Genomic DNA, 27,083 nt, shown 5'->3' on the forward strand with positions numbered 1-27,083 from the left:
ATAAACATGTCACAAAATCAATATTTTCAAGCTGTTGCTACTTAATAAATATATATTCTAAACGTCATATGTTTTGGTGCAATAAGTGTGTTTCTTCAGGTTGTTCTTACTACAAAGAAAGATCCTCTAAATGACCAAAATGTAAATGTAAAAATGTACAGTTGCAAAGCATGCTGGGTATTATTCTAAAGAGCTCCTCCCCCAAACAAGACAATGTCACGCCCTGACCATAGAGGGCCCTCGGGTTTATATGTGATATTACCTAAACAAATGAGTTGCTTGAACTCAAAACAAATCAAATGTTGAGAGAAAAAATAAACCATTGTACTTACTAAGAATTTTGAACAAATGTACTTTTTTTTATTGAAATACCTTATAAGGTATTCAGACCCTTTGCTATGAGACTCAAAATTGAGCTCAGGTGCATACTGTTTCCATTGATCATCCTTGAGATGTTTCTAAAACTTGATTGGACTACACCTGTGGTAAATTCAATTGATTTGAACATGATTTGGAAAGGCACACCGCTGTCTATGTAAGGTCCCATAGTGGACAGTGCATGTCAGAGCAAAAACCAAGCCATGAGGTTGAAGGAATTGTCCGTAGAGCTCCGAGACAGGATTGTGTCAAGGCACAGATCTGGCGAAGGGTACCAAAAAGTGTCTGCAGCATTGAAGGTCCCCAAGAACACAGTGGCCTCCAACATTCTTAGATGGAAGTAATTTGAAACCACCAAGACTCTTCCTAGAGCTGGCCGCCCCACCAAACTGAGCAATCGGTGGAGAAGGGCCTTGGTCAGGGAGGTGACCATCTATGCAGCACTTCACCAATCAGGCCTTTATGGTATAGTGGCCAGACGGAAGTCACTCCTCAGTAAAAGGCACATGATAGCCCGATTGGAGTTTGCCAAAAGTCACGTAAAGACTCTCAAACCATGAGAAACATGATTCTCTGCTCTGATAAAACCAAGATTGAACTCTTTGGCCTGAATGCCAAGCGTCATGTCTGGAGGAAATCTGGCACCATCCCTACGGTGAAGCATGGGTGGTGGCAGCATCATGCTGTGGGGATGTTTTTCTGCGGCAGGGACTAGGAGACTAGTCAGGATCGAGGGAAAGATGAACGGCGCAAAGTACAGAGAGATCCTTGATGAAAACCTGCTCCAGAGCATGCAGGACCTCAGACTGGGGCAAAGATTCACCTTCCAACAGGACAACGACCCTAAGCACACAGCCAAGACAATGCAGAAGTGGCTTCGGGACAAGTCTCTGAATGTCGTTGAGTGGCCGATTGAAACTGATCAAACATCTCAGGAGAGACCTGAAAATAGCTGTGCAGCAAAGTTCCCCATCCAACCTGACAGAGCTTGAGAGGATCTGCAGAGAAGAATGGGAGAAACTCCCCGAATACAGATGTGCCAAGCTTGTAGCATCCTACCCAAGAAGACTCAATGCTAAAGTCGCTGCCAAATGTGCTTCAACAAAGTACTGAGTAAAGGGTCTGAATACTTATGTAAATGTGATATTTCAGTTTAGATTTTTTTTTAGAAATGATCAAAAATGCTTTGTCATTGTGTAGTATTGTTTGTTGATTAATGAGTGAAAAAAAGGATTTAATCTGTTTTAGAATAAGGCTGTAACAAAATGTGGAAAAAGTCAAGGGGTATAAATACTTTCTGAAGGAACTGATAAGGATACAGTATGTGTTGTACAAGCATGTTGTGAAATAAAATGGTGAACCTGGTGAACATTCTCTTATTCCATGCTTTATAGTCATATCCCCTTGAGGTGACAGATCAATATTGGGCATGCTTTGTTCCAGTAAATGTATAGCATTTTATTTCACAACATGCTTGTACAACACATATCCTAATCAGTGCCTTCAGAAAGTATTTGTGCCTCAATTTAATACAAATTACATTTAGAATGTGTGTCACTGGCCTACACACAAATTTATAAAATATCAGGAAATGTCTTGAGTCAGTAAGTGTTCAACCCTTTTGTTATGGCACGCCTAAATATGTCACAAAATAAGTTGCATGGACTCACTCTGTGTGCAATAATAGTGTTTAACGTGATTTTTGAATGACTACCTCATCTCTGTATCCCATATCCCACAGACACAATTATCGGTAAGATCCCTCGGTCGAGCAGTGAATTTCAAACACTGATTCAACCACAAAGACCAAGGAGGTTTTCCGTTGCCTCACAAAGAAGGGCACATAAAAATAAGCAGACATTGAATATCCCTTTGAGCATGGTGAAGTTGTTAATTAGACTATGGATGGTGGATCAATACACCCAGTCACTACAAAGATACAGGCGTCTTTTCTTCTCAGTTGCTGCAGAGGAAGGAAACCGGTCAGGGATTTCACCATGAGGCCAATAGTGACTCTAAACAGTTACATAGTCGAATGGCTGTGATAGGTGAAAACTGAGGATGGATCAACAACATTGTAGTTACTCCACTAACTGAATTGACTGAGTGAAAAGAAGAAATCCTTACAGAATGCAAATATTCTAAAACATGCAAGCAATAATGCACTAAAGTAAAACGGCAAAGAAATTAGCTTTATGTCCTGAATACAAAGCGTTATGTTTGGGGCAAATCCAACACAACACATCACTATTTTCAATCATAGTGGTAGCTGCATCATGTTATGGGTATGCTTCTCACGGGCAAGGACAAGGGATATTTTTTTTAATAAAAATAAACGCAATAGAGCTAAGCACAGGCAAAATCCTAGAAGAAAACCTGAGTCAGTCTGCTTTCCAACAGACAAATTCACATTTCAACAAGACAAAAACACAAGGCCATTGTCTTGCTTACCAAAACAATAGTCAATGTTCCTGAGTGGCCTAGTTACAGTTTTGGCTTAAAATCGTCTTGACAATCTATGGCAAGACTTGAAAATGGCTGTCAATGATAAGCAAACAACTTGACAGAGCTTAAAGAATTTTAAGAAGAAGAAAGTGCAAATATTGTATAATCAAGGTGTGCGAAGCTCTTAGATACTCACAGCTCTAATCGCTACCAAAGGTGATTCTAACATGTATTGACTCAGGGGTGTAAATAAATTCTGTATTTCATTTCCAATACATTTGCAAAAAAAAAAAAAACACTTTGTCATTATGCCATATTGTGTGTAGATGGGTGGGAAAAAATAGACTTAATCCATTTTGAATTCAGGCTGTAACACAGCAAAATGTGGAATAAGTCAAGGGGCATGAATACTTTCTGAAGGCACTCTATGTGCCCTCCCTTGGCTGCCATCTGTATTGGCTATAACAAATAAGCTAGTTAGGATAGAATAAACTGTAATGTCCTCCAGAGGGAAATTGTCTTAGACACCCAATATTGCTGTATACAAAAGCACTGTACATTACTTAACATATGCACAATAGTTGCATGTTTGTCTTCTTAGTTCAGTGTAATTGGCATTGTCTCATGTTTGTGTAGCCCCAGAGTGAAGTTTCCTCTAGATATGGTTCTAGGATCAGCTTCCCCTCCCCCAATCCTAACCCTAACCATTAGTGTGAAAAATGCGAAACTGACACAAGTTCAGCCACTAGAGCCACATTTACCCTGCCCCTTTTCATCTATAAATGCCTGTGTTTGCCTGCTCTCTCCAGGGTCCTAAAGCATTCTGTGGATGCCACCTATGAGGACCAGGGCCCCAGCCCAGGCTTCCGTATGGAGACCTCTATCTTCTATGTGGTCTACTTTGTGGTCTTTCCCTTCTTCTTCGTCAACATCTTTGTGGCTCTCATCATCATCACCTTCCAGGAACAGGGAGACAAGGCCATGTCAGAGTGTAGTCTGGAGAAGAACGAGGTACACACACACACACACACACACATTATGTGTGTCTATTTCCTACATCATACAGAGTTTCACTTAGTGTGTCTCAAGTGGCACCCTATTCCATTTATGGTGCACTATAAAGGGAATAGGGTGCCATTTGGGACACAGATTTTGTGCTTCAGGTTGGTAAACTACTGGCGAGTGAGACTGGTTTTGCTGCCTTGTGTGAAGATATTAAACACGTCTGGAAACTGTTGGGATGCATGCCAGCGCCTGTGGGATGTTAGTTTTTATGTTTTTCATTTGATTGTACCTTGGTCCTTACTAGGATTGCAAAATTCCCAGAACTTTCAATAATTTCCCTAGTTTTCCCGAACTCCTGATTGAAAAAAAAAAGAAACTGGATTTCTTCCAAGTTCCCAGAATTGTGTAGCCTTAGTTGTTACTTTATGTTTAGCTTTTTTTATACTAATAATCAGTGTTTGAACAATATCAGATCTGATTAGGGAGATGAGTGAGTTTCACAAACTTATACATAATATACTTCTAAGATAATCTTAAAAGGTTTTTTTAATGTCTTTGTTCCCTCCCTCCCTCTATCCTGCCTCATCCCTCTTTGTCTCCCTCCGTCCCTCCGTCTCTCCCTCCCACCTCCAACACAGAGAGCTTGTATCGACTTTGCCATCAATGCCAAGCCTCTGACGCGCTACATGCCAGCTGACAAGCAGTCGTTTCAGTATAAGATGTGGAAGTTTGTGGTGTCGCCGCCCTTTGAGTACTCCATCATGACCATGATCGCACTCAACACTGTGGTGCTGATGATGAAGGTCAGTGACGCTGATATTTGGTGGTTGTGAAATCTAATCCTTGATCTGTTGTAAGGGAAAATGTCTACCTTGAGTGGGATAACTTTTGGGAGAGGGTTTTGGAATGAGTAAGCAGTATAATTTGGAAGGATACGTTAAACGTATCCATTGTTGACATACAAGCTAGTTTTAGGAGCAGCTTATCTGATGCTAATACCCTTAACTACATTGCTGATCCAGCTGGCTTATCTCCAGGTGTTGACCTGTACAGGTCTGTCAGACTGAGGGACGGTGTTTTACACACCGAGTACAATGCACTGATGCATAGACAACATTCTTGTCTTTCTGCCCATTCATTCAGTTGGCTGTCTCAAACAAAGAACTGGGTAACACATCATGTACAGTGAATAATGGCGCCGGAGGGGATGGCTGCCGTTTTACGGTCTCCTAACCAACTGTGCTATTTTGTTTGTTTTTTCACCTTATTTGGAACTCATTTTGTACATAATGTTGCTGCTACCCTCTCTAATGCCCCCAAAAAAGCTCCTGGACATCAGTACAGCGATTACTCTCCTCGAAGTGGACGAAGATTCTTTCTTTAATGAGTCTGACACGAAGGATATACTGCTTTGTCGAGACCAGGCCCAAATCCCTGTCATGCGCGTGAAGAAAAGATGGAGAAAAAGGGGGAGGAGGGCGGGGTGCCTTGTAAGAATTCGCCGACTAATAGGTAAATCACCACCTCCCTCTGTATTAATGGCCAACGCGCAATCATAGGAAAACAAACTGGACGATCTACGATTAAACTATCCTACCAACGGGACATTAAAATCTGTAATATCTTATGTTTCACCGAGACGGGGCCGAACGACGACATGGATATTATAGAGCTGGCTGGCTTGTCCGTGTTTCGGCAGGACAGAGCAGCTACGTCTGGTAAGACGAGGAGATGGAGTATGTGTCTATTTGTCAGTAATTGCTGGTGTGCAATGTCTAATATTAAAGATGTCTCGAGGTATTGCTCGCCTGAGGTAGAATACCTCATTTTAAGCTGTAGACCACACTACCTACAGTACCAAGAGAGTTCTCATCTATATTATTTGTAGCTATCTATTTACCACCACAAACTGATGCTGGCACTAAGACCGCACTCAACGAGCTGTATAAGGCCATAAGCAAACAAGAAAAACTGCACATCCAGAAGCAGCGGGGACATTATTGCAGGCAAACTTAAATCCATTTTACCTCATTTCTACCAGCATGTCACCTTTACTGGGGCCCCTCAGGGGTGCATGCTTAGTCCCCTCCTGTACTGCCTGTTCACTCACAACTGCGTGTCCAAGCACGACTCCAACACCATCCTAACGTTTGCTGATGACACAACAGTGGTAGGCCTGATCACCAACAACAATGAGACAGCCTATAGGGAGGAGGTCAGAGACCTGGCAGTGTGGTGCCAGGAAAACAACCTCTCCCTCAATGTGAGAAAGACAAAGGAGCTGATCGTGGACTACAGGAAAAGGAGGGCCGAAACAGGCCCCAATTAACATTGACAGGGCTGAAGTGGAGTGGGTCGAGAGTTTCAAGTTCCTTGGTGTCCACATCACCAACGAACTATCATGATCCAAACACCCCAAGACAGTTGTGAAGAGGGCACGACAACACCTTTCCCCCCTCAGGAGACTGAAAAGATTTGGCATGGGTCTCCAGATCCTCAAGAAGTTCTACAGCTGCACCATTGACTGGTTGCATCTCCGACCTGGTATGGCAACTGCTCGGCATCTGACCATAAGGTGCTCCAGAGGGTAGTGCGTACGGCCCAGTACATCACTGGGGCCAAGCTTTCTGACATCCAGGATCTACAGTATATAATAGTCGCTGTCAGAAGAAGGCCCATAAAATTGTCAAAGACTCGAGTCACCCGAGTCATAGAATGTTCTCTCTGCTACCGCACGGCAAGCAGTACTGGAGTACTAGGACCAAAAGGCTCCTTAACAGCTTCTACCCACAAGCCTTAAGACTGCTGAACAATTTATCAAATGGCCACTCGGACTTGTGTACTATAGGTGTGTGTGCGTGTGCGTGTGACAGATTGACAGAAAGATGAGGAAAGAGGGGAAGGATCACTTTCACAGGTATTGCAATGGTACAGTATGTCTGTAGGACATTGGAAATGGGCATGCCCATTATCATTTCACTCATGTTCAGTGGGAGTGAAAGTTGACCTGTGACGTTTTCCTGACCTCTGCCCTCAGTTTCACGGTGCTCCGGAGCTGTACGAGGCCATGCTGAAGTACCTGAACATCGTGTTCACAGCTCTCTTCACACTGGAGTGCATCCTGAAGATCATTGCTTTTGGACCACTGGTGAGCCTGCTTCTCTCCATACACTACTGTAAATGGTCACTATCCAAACATTTGGGAAGATAGGGTGTAGACTACTTTGGAATCACTGAAGATGTCCTTTTTGGAAAAATAGATGACTCTAGTTTGACTTGCACACACAAAAAGGTGTTATCTAGAACCTAAAAGGGTTATTTTATTGTCCCCGTAGGATAACCCTTTGAAGAACCTTTGTTGATGCCAGGTACAGTAGAACCTTTTTGGTCCCAAGTAGAACCCTTTCCACAGAGGATTTGACATGGAACCCAAAATGGTTCTACCTGGAACCAAAAAGGGTTATCCAATGGGGACAGCCGAAGAACCATTTTGGAACACTTTCTGCTAAGAGGGCAAGGTGGGAAAGAGAGAGAAACAGAGAGGCAAAGATAGATTTTGAGGAAAAGGGGAGGGGGAATAGGATGAGGGTAAGCTGGCAAGCCTTTAGCAAGAGCCACAGGGGGAGAGCTGTGTGTGTGCATGACCCGAGCATGCATGCATGTGTGTGTGTGTTGGGGATGACGCAACAGCTCCAGATGAGAGGATGAGGGTGGGAAGGTAAAGCAGAGGTGTGGGAGGGATAAATATCCCAGGCAGCGCCGGGTCGTCTGGTCCCTGAGCGAGGCATTTCATCTCCAGCTTCATCCCCACTTACCAGGCTCATGTATTAAATGGCTTTTCTCACACACCGCTTACCTCCACCTGTTCAGCACTTAGTACAGACGGGTGGGCCTCCCCTCTCTCTCTCTCTCTCTCTCTCTCTCTCTCTCTCTCTCTCTTTCTCTCTCTCTCTCTCTCTCCCTCTCTCTCTCTCCTCTCTCTAGGAGCCTCGTCCATTTTAAACCTTGGCTTCTCTAATCGTTGTGTTCCCCAGGAGGAGCATACGCTCACTGCCATGCCACCTGACAGAGTAGGATGTCTGTGCCACTGTTTGGAAGCATCTGAGTGTGTGGTGTGGTGTCTGCACCTTACATAGGGATAGCAGGAGTAATTGAGTGCTTGAGTTCTCTAACTGACGTCAAAACTCGATCTTTAACTCAAGAGATTTTTTTCTTCTTCAAATACTGTAAAACTATTTGGTCTAAATGTTATCTTGAAGACAGCATTCATTTGATCTGACTGTTCAATTTGTACAAAAAATAAAACAAGCCAAGCATCACAGTTTTGCTCCCTAAATTCCCTTTCCCCTCCATGTCTCACTCACTCGATAGAATTTCCGAGCGCTCCCTATAGCGCTCCTATAGAAACGGATCTAACTGATGGGATACACAAGCTACATTCCTTGGAAGGAAGACAGTTTTATACAGAAATACCGTATGTATTCCATCACTGAGCTACAGTTTTGGAATAATTGTGTTATTTTCCGTTTATCGGCTACATTGCGGTTGTCACTAGTTACCACAGCCACAAAGTCAAAATTGTCTATATCGTAAAAATGAATGAAAACAAACATTTGCTTTTTAGTCAACATTTTTAGGTTAGGCATAAGGTTAACAGTGTGGTTAAGGTCAGGGTTAAGTTTAAAATCAGATTTTAAGAAGCAAAATTGTAGATACCATCAGAGTTTATGACTTTGTGCTTGTTGGTAACTAACGTTAGTGACGACCCTACTTTGCCAACTGCTAGTGACATTTAGAATTGGTTAGCTGAGGCTATTACCCCCCCAAACATAAACACGTTCCACGCTGACAATATGCAGAAACATTAGTTTGATAAAGACAGAGTGTATTTTCATCAGAATCATTAAGCCTAGGCCTACTCACCAAACTGATGTTCTGGACATAATTCATCCCCATGCAGTGTACAATGTGGAATTGCAACCCAGTATCACAGATTATACATGAAATAGACATTTGAGGCAGCTTTTAATGAGTTGGTTTGAGTTTCATTAAAGGGCCGTCCAGATGGATGAATTAACTTGGCAAGGTAGAAATGCTCACTGACGGGGATGTACATTTAAGATAAATAAGCTTTGTGTGCATGTGGAACATTTATGAGATCTTTTATTTCAGCTCATGAAACATGGGACCAACACATGGGACCAACACATGGGACCAACACATGGGACTAACACATGGGACTAACACATGGGACTAACACATGGGACTAACACATGGGACTAACACATGGGACTAACACATGGGACTAACACATGGGACTAACACATGGGACTAACACATGGGACTAACACATGGGACTAACACATGGGACCAACACATGGGACCAACACATGGGACTAACAGATGGGACCAACACAATATAACAAGTTGATATTACAGTTTCAATAAATTAATCTTAAACGACACTTGTTTTTATTTTTGCAATTAGGATTTGTTACCTGTAAAGGTTATGATAAATTAGGCATTGTTGCTCACTGTTGGCTTGTAGATAATTACATTGCCACCCTCGAAAAATAGCTTTTTTAATTATTGGAGTACTTCAGTACTCGAAAAATAATAATGAGAGTACTCAAACAGTCATAAAAGGCCCAATGCCCATCCCTAGTCTGTAGGACTGTGTGGGAATTTAAGCCTGTTTGTGCGTGTCAGGGAGTTAGTGACACACTGCAGGCTATAGATGGACGGCCCTTTAATGAAACTCAGACCAACTCATTAAACGCTGCCTCATTTGAGGAGCTTAGAAGACATGCTCTGTAGAGAGTGGCCTGAGAGAAAAGCATTTGAAGAGCAAAGGTTTGGTACTAATTACAATAAAACCTCTTTATCCTTCTCTCTCTCGCTCTCTCTCTCTCTCTCTCTCTTCCCCTGTTTACAGAATTACCTGAAGGCAGCCTGGAATGTGTTTGACTTTGTGACAGTTTTGGGAAGTATCACGGACATCTTGGTCACAGAGATTAAGGTAAGCTCTGCTGCCATGTCCCTATGTAGTATCGTACTTTCTGTAAGAGCTGCCACAGTACAATGTGCCCATTCAACTTCATATATGTAAAGACATCAGCCAAAAGGGATACTCCTATATGCTGTCCTGCCTGTATGACTTCACTCATAATAACTTTACTCCTTGAAGGAGGATGTGTCCAGTGGAAAGTCATTTCACAAGGTTTAACCCAGTTACAGTACTTGTGATGAGGTAATAAGTTGAAGTCAACAGCAGATCCTACTAGAGAGCTGATGGGGATAGCTGAGAGCTTCCTGCCGGGACTGAGTGCTCAGTGTCTCATGCTGGATGGATTAGTATGGAGCTGGGGACAGACAGAAGTGGCAGGCAGAGTTTGAAATGGGGATCAGGAAAAGCCTCTGTGCAGATTGCAGCACAGTAGCACTAAAGTGGATTGGAGTAGTCCGTTTACTGTTACTTTCTCTCTCTCTCTCTCTGTTTTTTCTTTCTCTTTCTCTCGCTGTGTTTCCATCTTCTGCTATGACTTTACTGGCGCCTGCCCTTTGGCATCCCTCTGCCTCCTCTCTGACACTATGGGCCATCCCTCTGTCAACCTCTCTGACACTATGGGCCATCCCTCTGCCAACCTCTGCCTCCTCTCTGACACTATGGGCCATCCCTCTGCCAACCTCTGCCTCCTCTCTGACACTATGGGCCATCACTCTGCCAACCTCTGCCTCCTCTCTGACACTATGGGCCATCCCTCTGCCAACCTCTTCCTCCTCTCTGACACTATGGGCCATCACTCTGCCTCCTCTCTGACACTATGGGCCATCCCTCTGCCTCCTCTCTGACACTATGGGCCATCCCTCTGCCTCCTCTCTGACACTATGGGCCATCACTCTGCCAACCTCTGCCTCCTCTCTGACACTATGGGCCATCACTCTGCCTCCTCTCTGACACTATGGGCCACCCCTCTGCCTCTTCTCTGACACTATGGGCCATCCCTCTGCCTCCTCTATGATACTATGGGCCATCACTCTGCCCTCTCTCTGACACTATGGGCCATCCCTCTGCTTCCTCTCTGACACTATGGGTCATCACTCTGCCTCCTCTCTGACACTATGGGCCATCACTCTGCCAACCTCTGCCTCCTCTCTGACACTATGGGCCATCACTCTGCCTCCTCTCTGACACTATGGGCCATCCCTCTGCCTCCTCTCTGACACTATGGGCCATCCCTCTGCCTCCTCTATGATACTATGGGCCATCACTCTGCCTCCTCTCTGACACTATGGGCCATCCCTCTGCTTCCTCTCTGACACTATGGGTCATCACTCTGCCTCCTCTCTGACACTATGGGCCATCCCTCTGCCTCCTCTCTGACACTATGGGCCATCACTCTGCCTCCTCTCTGACACTATGTGCCATCCCTCTGCCAACCTCTGCCTCCTCTCTGACACTATGGGCCATCCCTCTGCCAACCTCTGCCTCCTCTCTGACACTATGGGCCATCACTCTGCCTCCTCTCTGACACTATGGGCCATCACTTTGCCTCCTCTCTGACACTATGGGCCATCCCTCTGCCAACCTCTGCCCCCTCTCTGACACTATGGGCCATCCCTCTGCCTCCTCTCTGACACTATGGGCCGCTCTAGACGGTAAGTGACTTTTCTTGTTCCCGCTGCTTTTGACTCTTCCCTTGGAGGCCAGTCCATCTTTTGGTCTTGGTCCTAACTTGTTCTTTAACACATGTATGTTATGTGGTGCAATAGTTATTAGATGACTTGAAGCAGTTACATAAATGGATAGGTAGACACTCTTCACTTCACGGAAAATGGATCTGCTTTCACCATTCTTAGTGTAACCCAGATCTGTTCCAGGACCAGTATGGATGTACAGTTTGTGTCTCGTCCTGCAGGACAAGCTGATCAACCTGAGTTTCCTGAGGCTTTTCAGGGCGGCCAGGCTCATCAAGCTATTGAGGCAGGGCTACACCATCCGCATCCTGCTGTGGACCTTTGTCCAGTCCTTCAAGGTGAGTCACTGACCCCTGACCTCTTAGAGTTGAGAATAACATGGTATTCGTCTGATCAAATCAATGAATGTTAGGCCCATTCATTATGTTGCAGTAACCGTAAGCACATGGTGCACATAAGCACATAAGTGGAAATAAAGAAATACAATGACATGTTTTGGGTTGCTTTCATGTAATGGATCTTTGGATTGATAATGATGTTCATTTGGAGTCTTAAATAAGTTTGTTCTATGGAGCCTCTCTTGAAAGTTTTGTTGTACAGAGAACAAGGGCATTGACAGCTTTAGTTAATCTAATAGCAGGTTAAATGTGGGGTGATGAGAGCTTTTAAGCCCCTATGAAAACGGATAGGTTTTATGGGCTTCGAATCCAAGCAAGCCCCCTGTACCCGGACTTTGAACTACTCCCCTCTGGGCGCAGGTTTAGGGCACCCCTCGGACAGGAAAAACACATCTAGACAATCATTTGTGCCAGGTGTGATGTCTCTCCTAAATAGCTCGGGCGAAATGTTCCTATCGACCCAGTAAGGCCAGCAGGCTAGTCTCTTTTTAGTGGTTTGTAACTGTTGTGAAAGTTATATTTTCAATTTGTTTTGCTATTGAAAAGCCACTTTCAACATGTACATGATACTGCAACAAATAAGAATTGAAAATAAGAATTTGTTCTTAACTGACTTTCCTAGTTAAATTTTTTATTATTTTTAAATAAAAATAAAGTCAGTACAGTAAAGTTAGTTGCTGCAGTGTTGCTGCTCTTTAATTAAAATGTATCTTTACCTCTTCCTTGTCTGGGATATACATATGTGATTAAGGAAATCAACTCTGCGGCTAAAGTTGGCTGCTCTGTCCCATAATTAAGACTATTAAACCTCACTGGGATTTTTATTTCTCTTGTGTGTTTGTGTTTTCTATTTCCAGGCCCTACCTTACGTCTGCCTCCTCATCGCTATGCTCTTCTTCATCTATGCCATCATCGGCATGCAGGTGAGTAATACCGTTAGAGTTGATTGCTCATTTAAAAGGAAGCCATGGTGATAGACAAAATGGTAAAAATGCTGAATTGAATGCACAATGAAGGTATGTTCCCTCCACTAGATTAGCATGGCATTGTAAATCAATGGTAATTGTGACTTCTGGTAAAAGAGCCATCATTTAATCAGCGATGCTGTTTAATGACTATGGTACCCCGGAGGGCTTGATCAGGATACCCCCCCCCCCCCCCATAATTAGTGACAAACATAACACCAACAGAAGCTTATCTGGCTCTTTGTTATCATCAGGACTAACTGTGCATCCCAAATGGCACGCTTTTCACTATGCGGTGCACTACATACCCTATGGGTCCTGGTCAACAGTAGTGCACTATAGAGGGAATATCAAAAGTAGTGCACTATATTGGGAATAGGGTGTCATTTGGGATGCACACTATAAGTGTAGATTTGGGTAGGATAGAGGACGTCGCCATGTCTTTGGATTCTCTTGTTATTAGATTATCAACATCTCTAGATAGCTATACAACATCATCACTATGCCTTCCGTCTTCCATGCTTCACCCCGCACGCACACACACACACACACACACACACACACACACACACACACACACACACACACACACACACACACACACACAGTCTTCTGCCTACCCTGGCGCGATTTGAGAAAGATACTGATTCCTGGCAAAAGTGGCTAATGTGTTTTTCGGAGATAGCATTACATTACATCATATCAAATCCTGCAAATGCTGATACATTCAGCTGCTTACTCACACGTACTGTATGTGCGTTTGAAATGGCCCCACATCCCATACATAGTGCACTACTTCTTACCAGGACCAATAGAGCTCTGGTTAAAAAGCATGCACTATATAGGGAATAGGGGCCCATTTGGGACGTAACCATAGATAGCATACAGGGAATCCCTCTAACTGCTACGCCGGCCCTTTCTGCTTACTTCAGGTGTTTGGAAACATTGAGCTGAATGAGGAATCGGCCATCAACCACCACAACAACTTCCAGACATTCTTTCAGGCTCTGATGCTTCTGTTCAGGTGGCCATACCTCCACATTCTCCATATTCTTCCTGTTCTATTAGACGTTTTCCCACATATCGGCCTGTTCTTTATATTGCAATGTAATGTCGTAAAAGAGACATGTAGTTCCTCATGCCCATGGTGGCGTTTGTGATGGGATTTACTGTGTAGTTTCCAATTATGTGTATTTGTTTACATATACCATGTGGGTGTGTGTCTGTGTTGTGTGTGTGTGTGTGTGTGTGTGTGTGTGTGTGTGTGTGTGTGTGTGTGTGTGTGTGTGTGTGTGTGTGTGTGTGTGTGTGTGTGTGTGTGTGTGTGTGTCGCAGGAGTGCAACAGGCGAGGCGTGGCATGAGATCATGCTGTCGTGTCTGAGTAACCGTCCGTGTGATAAACTGTCAGGGTCTGGAGGGAAGGAGTGCGGCAGTGATTTTGCTTACTTCTACTTTGTCTCCTTCATCTTCCTCTGCTCCTTTCTGGTCAGTATGGGCCATCGCAAATGAATGACCATTCAGAATGTCCCATGTCCAGTGAATGACCAATGATCAGCAATGAATAACCACTCAGGATACAGACACATACAGTATCTCCTCACATGTGCATGCACGTTACTTACACAGTGCTCACCTACGCTCTCTTACTCCGATGAAATGGAGTCGGTCCCTTCTTGTTGGCCACTTGAGTCTTCTCTGTCTCTGTGATACAATGTTGTTGACCACAACTTGACCACTTGCGATGGAAACTCTTACCTCTCCACCTCCCTCTTTCTCCCTCCAGATGCTCAACCTTTTTGTGGCGGTCATCATGGACAACTTTGAGTACCTGACCAGAGATGCCTCCATCCTGGGGCCTCACCACCTGGACGAATTTATCCGCGTCTGGGCCGAGTACGACCCTGCTGCCTGGTACGTATCAGTAATCCTCCTACAGGTGATCCCCCCCCCTTGTCAAGACAGCGTCTGTTTTAGGTTCAGTAGTGAAGAGGTGAAGGTAGGAGATGAGGGGTGGAAGTGGCCGTGATTGTCAGGGGTACAGCAAATAGTCGCCGACACAACAAAGTTGGCTCTAAGTTCCAGTGCGATGACTCTGTGACGTTTGACGACGTTTGACCGTCAGGGAGGGCACTTCTGAGTGACGTTAAGACGGGCCCTGGAGTGCCGACTAGGGCCCCACAGGCAGACTGATGCATGTAAATCCATGGTTCCACTCTGCCATCCGCTAGGCTCCCCTCACTAAGCTGGCGGCTCCAAAGCTCCTCTCTGTCTGTCATTTGAATCACACAACACAGCTTTATCTATCTCCACCGCTTCCTAAAGTCTTCACCAGAATCCATTGAGAAATACTGGAACTCTAAGAGCAAAAATAAAACGTTTGGCTGATTTGCACCAGGATGAGAAGTCCAAAATGTCATAATTGCCAACCTATTCCCTATGGGCCCTAGTCAAAAGTAGTGCACTATATAGGGAATAGGGTGCCATTTGGGACATAGATCCAGACTCTGTTGCTTAGTCTCATCCCCTGTGGCCCTCCGATGTTAGACACAGCCATTTAGGGGAGGAATCATCATCATCAGTGGAATCGGTGGAATGGTATCAAATAGGCCAAACATGGTTTCCATGTGTTTGATGCCATTCCATTCGCTCAGTTCCAGCCATTATTATGAGCCGTCCTCCCCTCAGCAGCCCCCACTGGTCCCAAATGGCATCCTATTCCTTACATGCAGACTCAAAAGTAGGGTTCAATTTGGGACGTAGACTTATAACCTCCCAGGAACCATGTAGTCATGTATGACTATAGATAGGTAAGCTTGTTATTTATACACCGAGTTTACAAAAAATTAGGAACACCTGCTCTTTCCATAGACTGACAAGGTGAATCCAGGGGAAATCTTTGATCCTTTATTGATGTCACCTGTTAAATCCACTTCAAACAGTGTGGATGAAGGGGAGGAGACAGGTTAAAGAAGGAGTTTTAAGCCTTGAGACAATTTAGACATAGATTGTGTATGTGTGCCATTCAGAGGGTGAATGGGCAAGATGTAAGATTTAAGTGCCTTTGAATGAGGTGTGGTAGGTGCCAGGCGCACCGGTTTGAGTGTGTCAAGAACTGCAACGCTGCTGGAATTTTCACACTCGATAGTTTCCTGTGTGTATCAAGAATGGTCCACCACCCAATGGACATCCAGCCAACTTGACACAACTGTGTGAAGCATTGGAGTCAACATGGGCCAGCATCCCTGTGGAATGCTTTCGACACCTTGTAGAGTCCATACCCCAAAGAATTTAGGCTGTTCTGAGGGGTAAAAAGGAGTGCAACTGAATATTAAGAAGATGTTTCCCACAGTTGTGTCAAGTTGACTTGATGTCTTCGGGTGGGGGATCATTCTTGATACACACGGGAAACGGTGTTCCAAATGTTTTGTATATCTGCACTATCTACCGGTGTACTTTATTCAATGACCATGACTGCATACAATGGAGGATATAATGAATATGTTAAGTCACAGGAGCAGAAATGGTGGTGTTTGTGTCCTAACCTCTTTTTAACCTGTGTCTTTTACAGCGGAAGGATATGCTATCAGGATATGTACAAATTGTTGCGTTTTATCTCGCCTCCTCTCGGCTTAGGGAAGAAGTGCCCTAATAGGGTGGCCTACAAGGTTTGCAACCCCACACACCCCTTAATCATAAAGGGATGAGGTGGAAGTGGAAAATGAATGACTGTGAATGACTCCTAGGGCCAGGGATTCCACCACACACAAACACACAAGCATACACCTTCCATACTAACCGGCTGGTGGGTAACCATGGGAACTAATGGAAAACAATGCCACAATGTAGGTCTCGTTACAGTATACTGGCCATGCTTCACCATCAAGTTATTTCTTCACCATACTGAATACAGTACAGTATGCTGTATGCAGCAGGCCAATATGGTTTCTCGAAGTAGGCCCAAGAGACTGTTTAAACCAGTGCACACACCGAGTAAAGCAAAGGTTATGAGCATTGTGTGCTTTGTTTCCTGTGTTCAATTTGGTTACCGCTGATGTCTCGTAGCATGCAGAAACAGATGACATCTGAACAGTGACGCCACAACCTCCCCTTGACATACTGAATACAGTGCCTTACGAAAGTATTCGGCCCCCTTGAACTTTGCGACCTTTTGCCACATTTCAGGCTTCAAACATAAAGATATAAAACTGTATTTTTTTGTGAAGAATCAACAACAAGTGGGACACAATCATGAAGTGGAATGACATTTATTGGATATTTCAAACTTTTTAACAAATCAAAAACTGAAAAATTGGGCGTGCAAAATTATTCAGCCCCTTTACTTTCAGTGCAGCAAACTCTCTCCAGAAGTTCAGTGAGGATCTCTGAATGATCCAATGTTGACCTAAATGACTAATGATGATAAACACAATCCACCTGTGTGTAATCAAGTCTCCGTATAAATGCACCTGCACTGTGATAGTCTCAGAGGTCCGTTAAAAGCGCAGAGAGCATCATGAAGAACAAGGAACACACCAGGCAGGTCCGAGATACTGTTGTGAAGAAGTTTAAAGCCGGATTTGGATACAAAAAGATTTCCTAAGCTTTAAACATCCCAAGGAGCACTGTGCAAGCGATAATATTGAAATGGAAGTAGTATCAGACCACTGCAAATCTACCAAGACCTGGCCGTCTCTCTAAACTTTCAGCTCATACAAGGAGAAGACTGATCAGAGATGCAGCCAAGAGGCCCATGATCACTCTGGATGAACTGCAGAGATCTACAGCTGAGGTGGGAGACTCTGTCCATAGGACAACAATCAGTCGTATATTGCACAAATCTGGCCTTTATGGAAGAGTGGCAAGAAGAAATCCATTTCTTAAAGATATCCATAAAAAGTGTTGTTTAAAGTTTGCCACAAGCCACCTGGGAGACACACCAAACATGTGGAAGAAGGTGCTCTGGTCAGATGAAACCAAAATTGAACTTTTTGGCAACAATGCAAAACGTTATGTTTGGCGTAAAAGCAACACAGCTGAACACACTATCCCCACTGTCAAACATGGTGGTGGCAGCATCATGGTTTGGGCCTGCTTTTATTCAGCAGGGACAGGGAAGATGGTTAAAATTGATGGGAAGATGGATGGAGCCAAATACAGGACCATTCTGGAAGAAAACCTGATGGAGTCTGCAAAAGACCTGAGACTGGGACGGAGATTTGTCTTCCAACAAGACAATGATCCAAAACATAAAGCAAAATCTACAATGGAATGGTTCAAAAATAAACATATCCAGGTGTTAGAATGGCCAAGTCAAAGTCCAGACCTGAATCCAATCGAGAATCTGTGGAAAGAACTGAAAACTGCTGTTCACAAATGCTCTCCATCCAACCTCACTGAGCTCGAGCTGTTTTGCAAGGAGGAATGGGAAAAAATGTCAGTCTCTCGATGTGCAAAACTGATAGAGACATACCCCAAGCAACTTACAGCTGTAATCGCAGCAAAAGGTGGCGCTACAAAGTATTAACTTAAGGGGGCTGAATAATTTTGCACGCCCAATTTTTCAGTTTTTGATTTGTTAAAAAATTTGAAATATCCAATAAATGTCGTTCCACTTCATGATTGTGTCCCACTTGTTGTTGATTCTTCACAAAAAAATACAGTTTTATATCTTTATGTTTGAAGCCTGAAATGTGGCAAAAGGTCGCAAAGTTCAAGGGGGCCGAATACTTTCGCAAGGCACTGTATATACTGTACATGCCTCAATCCAACATCATGATCCTGCCATCCAGACATCTCTCCTCAGGGAATTCCCGGGAAAACACCCCACCCTCCTCCTGTCCAATCCTGGGATACATCCTTGTCTTAGGCAGGACAGGGATGAGATCCCGCCATGGAATCCACTGCCCTGGAAATCTAAAATAACACAGATTTCTGTTTTTGCCATTTTCTATACTGTTTTACTGTCCTCTTTTGGTCATTTCTAACTCCGTCCTCCTCCAACATTCTCTGGATACCTCCATCCCTCTCTTTGACCTCTGTGGTCCCCTGTGACATCTTCCCCTGTGAAGTGGCCGTATGACCTACCTTGATATGCACGAGATGCTCCGCCACATGTCCCCTCCGCTAGGTGTGGGAAAGAAATGCCCGCCCAGAATCGCCTATAAGGTAGACCCTTTCCCCCTACTCTCCCTTCCTCCCCCAGCAATCTTCCTCTCACTTCTGCCGCTCAATCCCACCTGTCCTGTGTCTCCCGGCTTCTGTCAGACTGTCACAGCCACTTCCTGCTGGGCTCTCGTTTTTTCCTCGTTGTTGCTCTCCCTGTCTGTTTGTGACATTCTCTTCTGCCTTCTGCTCCCTCTCAGCTTTTGGCGTTTAGCGTGCTCACTTCACTGTCTGGCCATTTAGACTTGTTTTGTTTTTAGACTGTGTTTTAATTATGTTCAACTAAGAAGAAGTCAAGACAGACAGTTGACACAAGCCACGCTATTACCAAGACGTTAGCTAAAAACTCATCGCAGGTTTTGAAAAATCACTTTGATGACATCGACACGTTCTTAGGACCTTTTCTTCCTATCGTTTTAACCAAACATGCCGTTGTCACATAAAAGCAGATAATGAATAGGAGGTTAAAAGGAGTTGGAGACATATGGTCGAGTAATACACCTGTCCCCTCTTCTCCAATCTATCTCTATGGGCTGGGCTGTGTTGAGCTGCAGTATTTAGAGAGCTTGTATTGTGGACCAAGGTAAATCTGGTTCAGCCCTCAGGTACACTCTATGTATGGCATTTACCTCTGAGTGTGGTACTTACTATGAGTGGCTCCAGCGTGTACACAGCTGTCTAGATGAATCATGGTTAAGACAGCCCTAGCCGTGCCCTGGATAAAAACGTCTGCCAAGCGACTAGTTGGATCTGACGTGTGTGGGGTCTCCAAATATAACTCCTGCTTTAGAGAGATTAATGAACAGGGAGAAATGAGAGAGAGTGAAGCTAGCCATTTTTTTTACATCTCATTTTTACTTTATTCTTTCTTTCCTTTGCTGTTGTGGAAAATGCATCTCGCTCAACTCCCTCCTTAATGAACGCAGAGGTTCCTGTGCGTCTCTGTTGTCCCTCTGTCACACTCTGTTTATAACTCCTCTGTTGTCCCTCTGTCACCCTCTGTTTATAACTAATGTCTCGTGTCTCTGTCACCCTCTGTTTATAACTCATGTCTCGTGTCTCTGTCACCCTCTGTTTATAACTCCTCTGTTGTCCCTCTGTCACCCTCTGTTTATAACTCATGTCTCGTGTCTCTGTCACCCTCTGTTTATAACTCATGTCTCGTGTCTCTGTCACCCTCTGTTTATAACTCATGTCTTGTGTCTCTGTCACCCTCTGTTTATAACTCATGTCTCGTGTCTCTGTCACCCTCTGTTTATAACTCATGTCTCGTGTCTCTGTCACCCTCTGTTTATAACTCATGTCTGGTGTCTCTGTCACCCTCTGTTTATAACTCCTCTGTTGTCCCTCTGTCACCCTCTGTTTATAACTCATGTCTCGTGTCTCTGTCACCCTCTGTTTATAACTCCTCTGTTGTCCCTCTGTCACCCTCTGTTTTTAACTCCTCTGCTCAATCAATCACATTTATTTATAAAGCCCTTTTTTTCAGCAGTTGTGACAAAGTGCTTATCCAGAAACCCAGCCTAAAACCCCAAAGGGCAAGCAATGCAGATGTAGCAGCACGGTTGCTAGGAATAACTCCCTAGAATGGCTGGAACCTAGGAAGAAACCCAGAGAGGAACCAGGCTCTGAGGGGTGGCCAGTCCTCTTTTGGCTGTGCTGGATGGAGATTCTAAGAGTACATGGCTATTAAGGCCAGATCGTTCTTCAAGATGTTCAAAAGTACATAGTCGACCAGCACGGTCAAATAATAATCACAGTGGTTATAGAGGGCGCAACAGGTCAGCACCTCAGGAGAAAATGTCAATTGGCATTTCATAGCCGAACATTTAGAGGTCGAGACAGCAGGTGCGGTAGAGAGAGAGAGAAGGAAAGAGGGAGGGGGAGAGAGAGGGTCGAAACAGCAGGTCTGGGATAATGTAGCACATCCGGTGAACAGGTCAGGGTTCCATAGCCACAGGCAGAACAGCAGAAACTGGATCAGCAGCACGATCAGGTGGACGGGGACTGCCAGAAGTCATCAGGCCAGGTGGTCCTAGTGCACAGGTCCTCTGGGAGGGAGGGAGGGTTTGGGGACACTGGATAGGGCCAACCATGCAGGATATAACCATACCCACTTTGCCAGAGCACAGCCCCCACACCACCAAAGAGATATCAACAGACCACTTACTTGCTACCCTGAGACAAGGTCTAGTATAGCGCACAAAGACCTTCACTCACCACCGCACGAGCCGGACAGGAAGATCACATCAGTGACTCAACCCATTCAAGTTGACTACGTTGAAAAAAAGCCTGGCATGATGTGATACGCCCTTCATAGGGATGGCATGGGAGAGCAAGCCAGTGACTGAGCCCCCCATAATAGGGTCAGAGGCAGAGAATCCCAGTGGAGAGAGGGGAGCCGGCGAGGCAGCGACAGCAAGGGTGGTTCGTCGCTCCAGTGCCTTGCCGTTCACCTTCACACCCCTGGGCCAGACAACGCTCAATCATAGGACCCACTGAAGAGATGAGTCTTCAGTAAAGACTTAAAGGTTGGGATCGGCAGACTTCCATAAAAATGTTGCTCTATAGGAGAACATCTCCAGCTGTTTGCTTAGAAATTCTAGGAACAATGAGGAGGCCTGCGTCTTGTGACCCTAGCGTACGTGTAGGTATGTACGACACGACAGGACCAAATCAGAGAGATAGGAAGAACTAGTCCATGTAGTGTTTTTGTAGGTTAACAGTAAAACCTTGAAATCACCCCAAGCCTTAACAGGACTCATGTGTAGTGCCTGGAGTAATATGATAAAACCTTTGGGTTCTTGTCAAGATTCTAGCAGCTGTATTTAGCAGTAGCAGAAGTTTATTTAGTGCCTTATCTGGGTATTCGGAGAGTAGAGCATTGCAGTAGTCTAATCTTGAAGTGACAAAAGCATGGATTAGCTTTTCTGCATCATTTTAGTCATGTTTTGAAGGTGGAAAAAATCTACGCTTGAAAAAAGTGTACATGTTTGTCAAAAGGGAGATCAGGGTCCAGAGTAACGCCAAGGTCCTTCACAGTTTTATTTGAGACGACTGTGCAACCATCAACATCCATTGTCAGATCTGACAGCAGATCTCTTTGTTTTTTGGGACCTACAACTAGCATCTCTGTTTTGCCACCATCCACTTCCTTATGTCTAAAACACAGGCTTCCAGTGTAGGCAGTTTTGGGGCTTCAACGTGTTTCACTGAAATGTACAGCTGTGTGTCATCTGCATAGCAATGAAAATTGACATTGTGTTTCCAAATACCATCACCAAGAGGTAGGATATAAAGTGAGAACAATAGTGACCCTAGAACAGAACCTTGAGGAACACCGAAAAATACCATTGATTTGTCAGAGGACATAACATCCACAGAGACGTACTGTGAGTCTAATATTGCGAGTAATGGAATCGCCAATGACGAGGGTTTTAAATTTGTTGTCGCTAATGGTGGGAGGCTCGGGTGGTATCGGGTGGTGGAGAGATCTGAGAAGGCTCAGACCACGTATCGGGTGGTGGAGAGATCTGAGAAGGCTCAGGCTCTGACTCCGACTCGTTGCTTAAATGGGGAATACCGGTTGAGCGTTTCTATCAGCTGATTGAGCGACATCGGTTGAGCATGCCAACAGCATTTCTTTCCAGAAGCCGTGACAAAATTGTCAGGCTGAGGGGACTGAGCAGGGGGTTACCACTACTACTGTACCTGTACTTACTGGCAGCACAGACCCTTTCCTACACTTAAATTGCCCTAGTTTACGATTTCATCTGAACATGGGCTTGCAACTTGGCTATCCTCACGATAAGGAGATAGTTCTCCTCCATATTATGAGTACAGCGACTGCAATGAGAAGACATAATGTTACTTGTCTTCGGCTGGTGGAGGTCCTGCAGATCCAAAAAGTTCTGGGACACTGTGAAGTCCATGGAGAACAAGAGCACCTCCTCCCAGCTGCCCACTGCACTGAGGCTAGGTAACACGGTCACCACCGATAAATCCATGATTATCGAAAACTTCAACAAGCATTTCTCAACGGCTGGCCATGCCTTCCGCCTGGCTACTCCAACCTCGGCCAACAGCTCCCCCCCCCCCCGCAGCTACTCGCCCAAGCCTCTCCAGGTTCTCCTTTACCCAAATCCAGATAGCAGATGTTCTGAAAGAGCTGCAAAACCTGGACCCGTACAAATCAGCTGGGCTTGACAATCTGGACCCTCTATTCCTGAAACTATCCGCCGCCATTGTCGCAACCCCTATTACCAGCCTGTTCAACCTCTCTTTCATATCGTCTGAGATCCCCAAGGATTGGAAAGCTGCCGCAGTCATCCCCCTCTTCAAAGGGGGCGACACCCTGGACCCAAACTGTTACAGACCTATATCCATCCTGCCCTGCCTATCTAAGGTCTTCGAAAGCCAAGTCAACAAACAGGTCACTGACCATCTTGAATCCCACCGTACCTTCTCCGCTGTGCAATCTGGTTTCCGAGCCGGTCACGGGTGTACCTCAGCCACGCTCAAGGTACTAAACGATATCATAACCGCCATCGATAAAAGACAGTACTGTGCAGCCGTCTTCATAGACCTTGCCAAGGCTTTCGACTCTGTCAATCACCGTATTCTTATCGGCAGACTCAGTAGCCTCGGTTTTTCGGATGACTGCCTTGCCTGGTTCACCAATTACTTTGCAGACAGAGTTCAGTGTGTCAAATCGGAGGGCATGCTGTCCGGTCCTCTGGCAGTCTCTATGGGGGTGCCACAGGTTTCAATTCTCGGGCCGACTCTTTTCTCTGTATATATCAATGATGTTTCTCATGCTGCGGGCGATTCCCTGATCCACCTCTACGCAGACGACACCATTCTATATACTTCCGGCCCGTCCTTGGACACTGTGCTATCTAACCTCCAAACGAGCTTCAATGCCATACAGCACTCCTTCCGTGGCCTCCAACTGCTCTTAAACGCTAGTAAAACCAAATGCATGCTTTTCAACCGTTCGCTGCCTGCACCCGCACGCCTGACCAGCATCACCACCCTGGATGGTTCCGACCTTGAATATGTGGACATCTATAAGTACCTAGGTGTCTGGCTAGACTCTAAACTCTCCTTCCAGACCCATATCAAACATCTCCAATCGAAAATCAAATCAAGAGTCGGCTTTCTATTCCGCAACAAAGCCTCCTTCACTCACGCCGCCAAACTTACCCTAGTAAAACTGACTATCCTACCGATCCTCGACTTCGGCGATGTCATCTACAAAATTGCTTCCAACACTCTACTCAGCAAACTGGATGCAGTTTATCACAGTGCCATCCGTTTTGTCACTAAAGCACCTTATACCACCCACCACTGCGACTTGTATGCTCTAGTCGGCTGGCCCTCGCTACATATTCGTCGCCAGACCCACTGGCTCCAGGTCATCTACAAGTCCATGCTAGGTAAAGCTCCGCCTTATCTCAGTTCACTGGTTACGATGGCAACACCCATCCGTAGCACGCGCTCCAGCAGGTGTATCTCACTGATCATCCCTAAAGCCAACACCTCATTTGGCCGCCTTTCGTTCCAGTTCTCTGCTGCCTGTGACTGGAACGAATTGCAAAAATCGCTGAAGTTGGAGACTTTTATCTCCCTCACCAACTTCAAACATCTGCTATCTGAGCAGCTAACCGATCGCTGCAGCTGTACATAGTCTATTGGTAAATAGCCCACCCATTTTCACCTACCTCATCCCCATACTGTTTTTATTTATTTATTTTTCTGCTCTTTTGCACACCAATATCTCTACCTGTACATAACCATCTGATCATTTATCACTCCAGTGTTAATCTGCATAATTGTAATTATTTGCCTACCTTCTCATGCCTTTTGCACACAATGTATATATAGACTCCCCTTTTTCTACTGTGTTATTGACTTGTTAATTGTTTACTCCATGTGTAACTCTGTGTTGTCTGTTCACACTGCTATGCCTTATCTTGGCCAGGTCGCAGTTGCAAATGAGAACTTGTTCTCAACTAGCCTACCTGGTTAAATAAAGGTGAAATAAAAAATAAATAAAAAATGTCCATATACATCGTCCGGGGTGAAAAAGTTGAATGAAAAAGTTGAGTGAAGACAAAATAAGGCATTGGTATAGTTGTGAAATGAAGAGTTTGATTAATCGGTTATTAATAGTAAAAAGCTAAACGTTTGGTAGGCAGCCAAGTACCCACAAACAGCGCAGCGGCATGGAAACAACACAGAGGCAACTCTTGTCACCCTCTGTTCATAACTCCTCTGTTGTACCTCTGTCACCCTCTGTTTATAACTCCTCTGTTGTCCCTCTGTCACTTTCTGTTTATAACTCCTCTGTCACCCTCTGTTTATAACTCCTCTGTTGTCCCTCTGTCACTTTCTGTTTATAACTCCTCTGTCACCCTCTGTTAATAACTCCTCTGTTGTCCCTATGTCACCCTCTGTTTATAACTCCTCTGTTGTCCGTCCGTCACCCTCTGTTTATAACTCCTCTGTTGTCCGTCTGTCATCCTCTGTTTATAACTCCTCTGTTGTCCTTCTGTCACCCTCTGTTTATAACTTCTCTGTTGTCCCTCTGTCACTTTCTGTTTATAACTCCTCTGTCACCCTCTGTTTATAACTCCTCTGTTGTTCCTTTGTCACCCTCTGTTTATAACTCCTCTGTTGTACCTCTGTCACCCTCTGTTTATAACTCCTCTGTTGTACCTCTGTCACCTTCTGTTTATAACTCCCAATTTTCCACTCTGGCTATGAGCTGAGCTTCCCTGCTAAATGACCTTTCTTTTCCTCCCTGTGGGGATTTTTCGTTCCTCTTATCTGCTTAACTCCACTGTGTGTGTGTGTGTGTGTGTGTGTGCGCTCACACGCGTGCGTATGTTTTTGTCAGAATGTGTACATACAGTATTTATATGTTTGTGGGATGGCCTCATGTGTCTGTGGTTTTCCTTTCGCCCTAGTGGGCACTACCTGACATGTCAGACCCTGCATGCATAGGTGGTGTGTGTGTCCCCCCACCCCCACCCACCCTTTTCCCTCTTCCCCCTCTCCTCCTCTCCTTCTGTATTGTAACAGCTCCTGCATGGAAGTATGCTCTCTTGAGTTCAAGGGAGGCTTGCTTGCACACACATGCCTCATCTGCGATTCCCCTCCACTTGGCTTGAAGACAATAGGATTCATCCGTCCCAGTCTTCCCCTCTGCGAAGCATGCATGTGTTTGTGTGCATTCTCATCCTTCCTCCCCATTAGCCGTTCATGGAGCTCTACATGCATGTATGTCACTATGACTGAGTCTCAAATGGCACTATTCCCTGTTTAATGAACTATTTAGGGAATAAGGTGTCATTTGGGATGCAGATGATCTGTCTGCTCTGCTACCCGCCTAAAAATGAAGAGGCTAGGGGGAGGAGTGTGTCCCCATAATACAGATATGGCTTCATTCATTCATCCTTTCATAGCAGCACTAAAACATACTCCTCCAGGGCCTTGGAAGCATGTTGACATGTGAACTGTTTTTATCATTTACTTAATGCCGAACAATACTAACTCTTCATCCACACCACTCATGGCTTCTAGTAAATCGCTACTACGTCACTTTCCTGTCAGTCTTTGAGTGAAACTCACTGACACGTTCTGAGGAGTCCTAATGCACATCCAGTTGATTTCTTATGCATGTCCTTCCCAATGTCCATCTCAGACCTTGACCCATAGTCTGACTTTCACATTACCATTTGCATGGAGTGTTGCTCTGAACATTCTCTCTCCTCTCTGGGATGTCTTGTGTTGTGTTGTTGTGCTCCTGGGAAAGCTCTTCTGTCTGCTGGACTGAAACTAATCCAAGCCACTGGCTGTCAAAAGTCAACATCACTCTCACTGTATGTACGGTGTCCCTATTAGGACACTCTCAGTCTCTGCAGGACTTGTCAGTCTCAATTCCATCAGTTAACATGGAACTACTCTACAGGCAGCACACAGAACCTGCCCAAAGAGCAATTGATTGTAACAGGTGCTAAAATTGGT

General features: G+C 44.9%; 1 pseudogene; it reads left to right on the forward strand.

Annotated features, from left to right (window-relative positions):
- Window positions 1-27,083, forward strand: part of LOC139388086 (voltage-dependent N-type calcium channel subunit alpha-1B-like) — a 223,390-nt pseudogene that overhangs the window by 179,368 nt on the left and 16,939 nt on the right.

Source organism: Oncorhynchus clarkii, chromosome 29 (genome assembly GCF_045791955.1).
Source record: "Oncorhynchus clarkii lewisi isolate Uvic-CL-2024 chromosome 29, UVic_Ocla_1.0, whole genome shotgun sequence".
Classification (NCBI taxonomy): Eukaryota; Metazoa; Chordata; class Actinopteri; order Salmoniformes; family Salmonidae; genus Oncorhynchus; species Oncorhynchus clarkii.